At 39.4% G+C, this 6371-nt stretch overlaps 1 protein-coding gene across 1 annotated transcript in view; it reads left to right on the top strand.

Moving 5' to 3' along the window:
- The first annotated feature begins 1141 nt into the window (after positions 1-1141).
- The window catches only part of LOC150083803 (clotting factor B-like), a 32212-nt gene continuing 26982 nt past the window's right edge, over positions 1142-6371 (top strand). Inside the window, exon 1 of the mRNA XM_090374892.1 lies at positions 1142-1405. The gene's annotated coding sequence lies outside the window, so the exon portion shown is untranslated. The remainder of the gene's footprint in view (positions 1406-6371) is intronic.

The following is a 6371-nucleotide window of genomic DNA, read 5'->3' as shown; positions in this document are numbered from 1 at the left end:
CTCAATCGGCATTCTAAGGATGTTCTGTGGGATTTATATCAGGACTTTGGACTGCAAGGTTAATTATAGATCCACATTTTCCCGAAATCAGATGCGAATAAGCTTAACTTCAAGAACTGTTCGAACATTCGAAGCTCATAAAAGTTGCAGAGCGAAAGCAATACGGAGTTATTCGAGATGGCGGTATAAGACACAGCTCTGATTTCTTCTTCACTACGACCAGCGACCTCAGGCCAAACTACGATGCAATGTAGTAAGCAGCGTATCTTAATTGGAAGCGGAGAGAGAGAGAGAGAGAGAGAGAGAGAGAGTATTTATTCAGGATTTTACATCCCGAATAGCATTCACATTGCCCACTGAACACTTACACTTGTAGATGGACATATAATACACTGATTTAATATGGTGCAAGACGCATCGCACAATATTTCAAGTTTATCCGGGCATTCTTCCAAACCAAATGCAATGGTTAGAACTGGACAACGCGTAGCGGAAGTCTTCGGAATCTGGACGTTTTACCTGTGGCTCCCTCATAGCAAGCAACTGAGAGCAGACAAAACAGATATGAGAACTTGTCGACAATCTCTTTAAAATCTGGTGCTCCGATTAACTGCTCTATCACCTTCGGGCTTCTGTCTTTTCACTTCAGTCACTGTTCACTTGGGAAGGCTGCTGAAATGGCTGCTTTGTACGGACAAATTACTAAAGTGGCAAGAGACAATCTTGAAAATACCGTAAACTCTTAACCGTAACTCACACTGGTGCTGTTGAGGGGTGTTCTAATACTTTTGAAAGGGCAGTGTACATCAGGCTTACGGAATATTTCTCAAGAAGAAACACTAACCTCTATGGGCGGAATAATGTCTTAAACGGAATCCTGTTAAGCGGGTTCCATTGCAGGTCATCATAACAACACCACCTAGATGAATTTGTGGATTGACATGTGAGTTGTCAATTCCCCCCTCCCCACCACCGCAATGAATCGGATAACGTAGCAGGGACGCAATGTTTCCGTAGCCAATCGTCGAGCAGTATCGCTGTCACTTGTTTCCGTGGATTTTCCGAGTTGACAGCGAACTTCCCTCAGCTGCCGGGTATTCAAATGTGGAAACATTTGAATACCCGGCAGCTGAGGGAGCGAGTTTCGAAAGTGTGTGTGCAGGAAGGTTGAGTCACTGTTGATGCTGTCCCAACAAGACGTATCATCAACGCGCTATCCACGTGAACAAAGAGGGCACACCTACCCATAAACCGCTGTCGCTCTTCCATTCCTGAGAATGGCAAACTCAGCATTTCCAGAGAAAGAGAAAGAAAGCGTAATATAATAAGCGACAAAATCAGATATCGCGACAGCTGTTCGTTTGCTGGATAGATACAGAGGTCCTGCACGTGATTCCACTGACAGGTAAGCGATAGCAGAAACTGGTTTCGATAAATGCTAATTATCAGCTTCCCACCGATTAGGTTAACACTGCGGATCGGGTGGGACCATTATCCTTTCGTTTAATCCTAAAACGACCGCATCCACGATGCATACGTTTCGTGTACGTTCAAAGCGCCACCTGTTTAGGAATAATCGCTGTTAAGCCGATTGCACCAAGCGACCCTTTTGTTCCTGTTTATTTTAATTGCGACCGAGTTGGACTGAAATATTTCAGAGTGAACCCAGAGATAATGAAGCCCGGAAGCGAACTGGTGTTTTGGAAAGACAGTGATCGTGACCACTGCTCTATCCGCGAATGCTGTTCAGTACGGAGCCAAACACTTATGACATTATGCCATTAGATGGCATCAGTTACCCGATTATCAAGACAAATTGGTCAGTTGTAGCAAGGACACTTTCATGTTCTTCTCATAAAGTAGCATTACTATAATTAACAGTTTTATGTCCTGAGAATTATTGTTTACTTAGTATTAAAATGACAACTTGCCCTAAGGTAAATTTCATAAGGTCTACTCTACTACATGTACATTATTCTATATACTATAGCGTGTCCGAAAAGTCTGGAACCAATAGGATTTACACTACGTATACTTACTGTCATTTTCAATATGTGTTCAACATGGCCACCCTGATTCTCCACACATTTTCTCAGCCGATGTACCACTTTTGTTTGGATTCTTCTCAGCATATTGGGATCGACAGAAATAGAAGCCTTGGTAATTCTCTCCCTAAGATGACGAAGATCTCGGATTTTTACAGCATACACCTGTGCCTTCAGGAATCTCCAAAATGCAAAGTCCTGCGGGTTAAGGTCAGGTGATCGTGGTGCCCACTCCGCTGGTCCTCTCCTCCCAATCCATCGATGAGGAAACATGTCATTGAACCTATGACGCACTCCAATTGCGTAAGGCGGAGAAGCGTCGTCTTGCATGAACCATTCGGGTCGTTCCCCAATTAAATCAAGTTCTAGTACCATTTCATCATCCAACATTTTCAGGTAATATGGAGGTCACGAATGGCCTGGATGAAGTCACTGATTCTTCATGGAAGGTTTTCCACTCGTTCACGATAGCACTAAGGATTTGGTACCGTTTCTCTTTCAATGCTCTTCGATGAAGTAGTCGAAGTTGATCTTCGACTACTTCATCGAAATTTGCCATCCACTGCTTTTCCAAAGAAGAACGGTCCGATGCCATTTTTCACCTGTAAAGAAAACATATTTTTACCACTAGTTTACACACTTTTCGGACACCCTGTATATTATTCTACTCTACTATATATTCTATTGTTCCCTGAGATTTCATATGTCAGAGGAGAATATTAAACTTTTGTCCCATTCACCAGTGTAGAATATTCTTCCTTGATTCATTTTATCAACCTGTCAGGGCCTTATACACCTAAAAAAAAATTCTGTGCGTCTACTGCCATGCTCTGTTTCTATTATAATACTCTGTTTAAATGCTCTATTAGCACGGTTTTACCGAACATGCTTGTCGTCCATAATAGCACACAGTTAATGGGTTTGGTTTGGGGCTGTCACCTTCTACCAAGTCACTTTAATTTATGTTATGCTAAACAGATGAAAGAGACGCATATTTCTGCAGACATTTCCATCAATAAATAATCTTTTATTGCAGTGGGAGATGCTTCCTTTCGGACTTCTCTATTTGCTCCAGTTCCTCGAATAGATGTCTTTTAAATGTATCATTAGATATGCGCATCCTGGAGTCTGTTTCCTGTAGTCGCTGCCATCACAATATGTCACAGTTAATTCTTAATAACCGAAGTATTTCCTGGTATTGCTTGGAAACATGTTTTGCAGGTTATTATGTTTTTTTGAGTGCCGATCGAAGGGAGAAGCCTAAGATCTTGATCTTATTTTCTTTTTTAATTACCTACTTTGTTTTATCATGCTGTCAGAAGATGGCACATCAATCGGTCTTGCTTGTATTTGCAAGTTGATAGTGAACAAGTAGTTTGATAATCCAAGTCTGATTGACATTTTGATCATGATATGATTGGTTGAGTTGAGTTGGTTTCGATTTTACTGGCGCAAAAACGACTGTGGTTATACTGCGCGAGGAAGAGATATGGTTGGTAGTTTTTCTGTTATTTTATTGGTCCAATACTCATGCCTGTAGAATTTGTTGAGGTCGTGAATTGTAGATGAGTACATTATGTAAAGGAGAATGGATATGAGCAATCATTGCATATATTCTGTTACGGTTTTAGAATTTTTATATAAATTATAGAAAGCATTGAATGAAACAAAAGAAAGAAAATTTTATCCATGTCACCTCTTATATAACAGAAACCGCACTGGCATGATGCAGCAAAACTTCACCCAAAAAATAAAAATACGGACATCTTTCAAGCGGTAATCAAAAAACATATAATCATGTACAGTACGTAATGTGTAAATAATAAATTAATATCACTGTAATTTTATCTCACAGAGCACAATTAAAAGAAATTATCAGAAATACCCTCGGTCCCAAAAGTTTCGGATAAGCAGGATTCTATTCTGTGTGGTTATTCTTCAGTAGAGTCCTTGAACATCCTTTGACTATGCGGGATGAAAAACCACATTGAATTTCAAGTATGGATATTAAAATTAATATTTTTAAAATGTACGGATATTGGTAAATATAATATATAATGATAATATTAAAGGATTTTAAGAATTTGTTAAAGTTTTCAGGAAAATTTAATCGTGGAAGGTGTACACGCAGCAACCAATATACTTTTCGTTGCACCGATGATAAGCAGAGAGTAGCGAGAACCTCAAGAAGTGATGGACCCTGCTTGCCTTGTTAAGACAACTCAAGAATCTGGAAGTGGTATCATGGTATGGGGAATGTTTTGTTGGCACCGACTGGGTCCACCACCATCTTCCCTGGCCTCATATTCATAATAATAATAAGATTCTTTATTAACATAAATTTTATACAATAATGATTCCGTACACAGAAATCCAGAGGAATCTTACAATTTGTTGTTTATACAAGTGATTTTGTTTTATATAAAAAAAAAAATATATATATATATATGTATATATAATAATAATAATAATAATAACTATATAATAATTAATAGATCAAAGCAAAGATGATAATCAGAATGTAAAATGAATGAAGTAGTAATTACAGCGAAAACGGACTACAAGTTGAGCAGAACATGAAATGACATCGGTTAACTTACTAAGATCGGCACTTACACAAATGTCCTTTACAAACAGCAAGATGGGCCAAGATGCCATCGCGATATGCCTTGTCTATAGTCCATAGGTCGATGTCGATGTTGAGCGAGTTGAGAGTGTCCAGGGTCACATTAGGGAAGTGTCTCCTGAAATTCTGTAACCGCTGGAGCCTTGAGCACAGGGAGGGAGTACTACGGAGATGTCTGCCTGGCAAACGCCAACCAACCGTGTTCCAGATGTTGATGTGATCCTGCTTAGCTGAGCACAGATGAAGGAATGACTTTATTTTTAGCACATGGGCTCATCTAATCTCAATCTTATTGAGAATGTGTGGGGTATGCTAGAGAGAGCCATTCGGCAACGAAGTCCTCTTTCTTCAACTTTGTCACAGCTACACGATATTTTGCTGGAAGAATGGTTGCAATTAAACGAAAACCATTCAAACACCTTATAGAATCCATGCCGCGCCGCACACTTGCTGTTATTCGAAACAAAGGGGGCTCTATTCGATAATGAATAAGGATTCGTATTTTTTTTTTTTTTTTTGGCGAGAGTGTATAGTTTTCGTTCATAACTAGTTTGCATTGACTTCAAACCACCTTTCTGATTAAACTGCTGTCTAACCGGTCACAGTACTTACTTAAATGGATTGCCTGCTATTTCGACATACGTTATCGTGTGGTGTGTCAAGAGTGCTTTTTCTTACTGGAGAGACTAAAGTTGACATTTCTTCTGCGCGACGGCTTTTGCGATGCGATGATGACATAAGATTTGTACTCTGCTTGTGGCACCATCATACATTCCATCAACATATCTGGAATGGCCTTTTCTAATGCTGTGGGGGAAGTTTTAAGGTTTAAGCGAAATTGCTAACTGGGAGAGTTTAGCGGCATGGACCAAGGTTGAGGCCTGCTATACGAGTATTTGTGTAGTACTTGTCTAAACATCGATTTACTACATACACGAAATGAGATAATGAAACAGGCGCTAAACCCACTAACTGATACAGACAATTGAGATGCCGCATCCAGAGATAAGAGCGAAGAATTTCATTATGGTGAATAGAGTGTGGACAAGAGGAATAAGAAGACGGTTATGCTTCTTTTCAAAAGCTGAAGAGTGATTTATTTTCAGAATATAATGAAATCCGAGAGGAAGTAGAGCGTATATGGTCCGAGATGATCATTATAGTGCTAAAGGAAAGATAACAGTTTAAGATATGTGCTGTGCTGTTGCCCTCGTGGGTAAACAGTTGGTATAAGCTCTGTCTTCACCACACCGGGTAACCCATTACACGCAAAAATGCCTAACTCGTCTTTAAAACTAGTAGCCAGTAATTTTAATACCTAAATATATTAAAAAAAATTGCTGGGTATTCGGTATTAGGTTGATTTACAAAAGTCTATTATGCGAAAACAAAAATTTAATGCAATCAGTGTTTGCGAGATTAGTTTTAAAGTTATTTGCTTTCTAAATTGGTTTGATTTACGCGTTTTTTGCGAAGACAGAAGGTGACAGAGAATTTTTTGATCTGCTTTATAGGCACAGTTTCGATTTGCGTTCAGTTCACTTTTAGCATTTTTAACGAGTGCACAATAATCTCGAAAAATGTTTTCGGAACAGCCAAGAGGTCTCCCAAGAAATGAGCATTCCCTGAATTTGGGATGCTCATTTTTCCGGGAAAATTCAATAAGAAAAATGCTCTTTTGCTCTCGTTGCACTGCACGG

The sequence above is a fragment of the Mastigoproctus giganteus genome, chromosome 6 (genome assembly GCF_048544385.1).
Source record: "Mastigoproctus giganteus isolate SK-2022 chromosome 6, ASM4854438v1, whole genome shotgun sequence".
NCBI classification, from domain to species: Eukaryota; Metazoa; Arthropoda; class Arachnida; order Uropygi; family Thelyphonidae; genus Mastigoproctus; species Mastigoproctus giganteus.
This window is presented reverse-complemented; position numbering and strand designations above follow the sequence as displayed.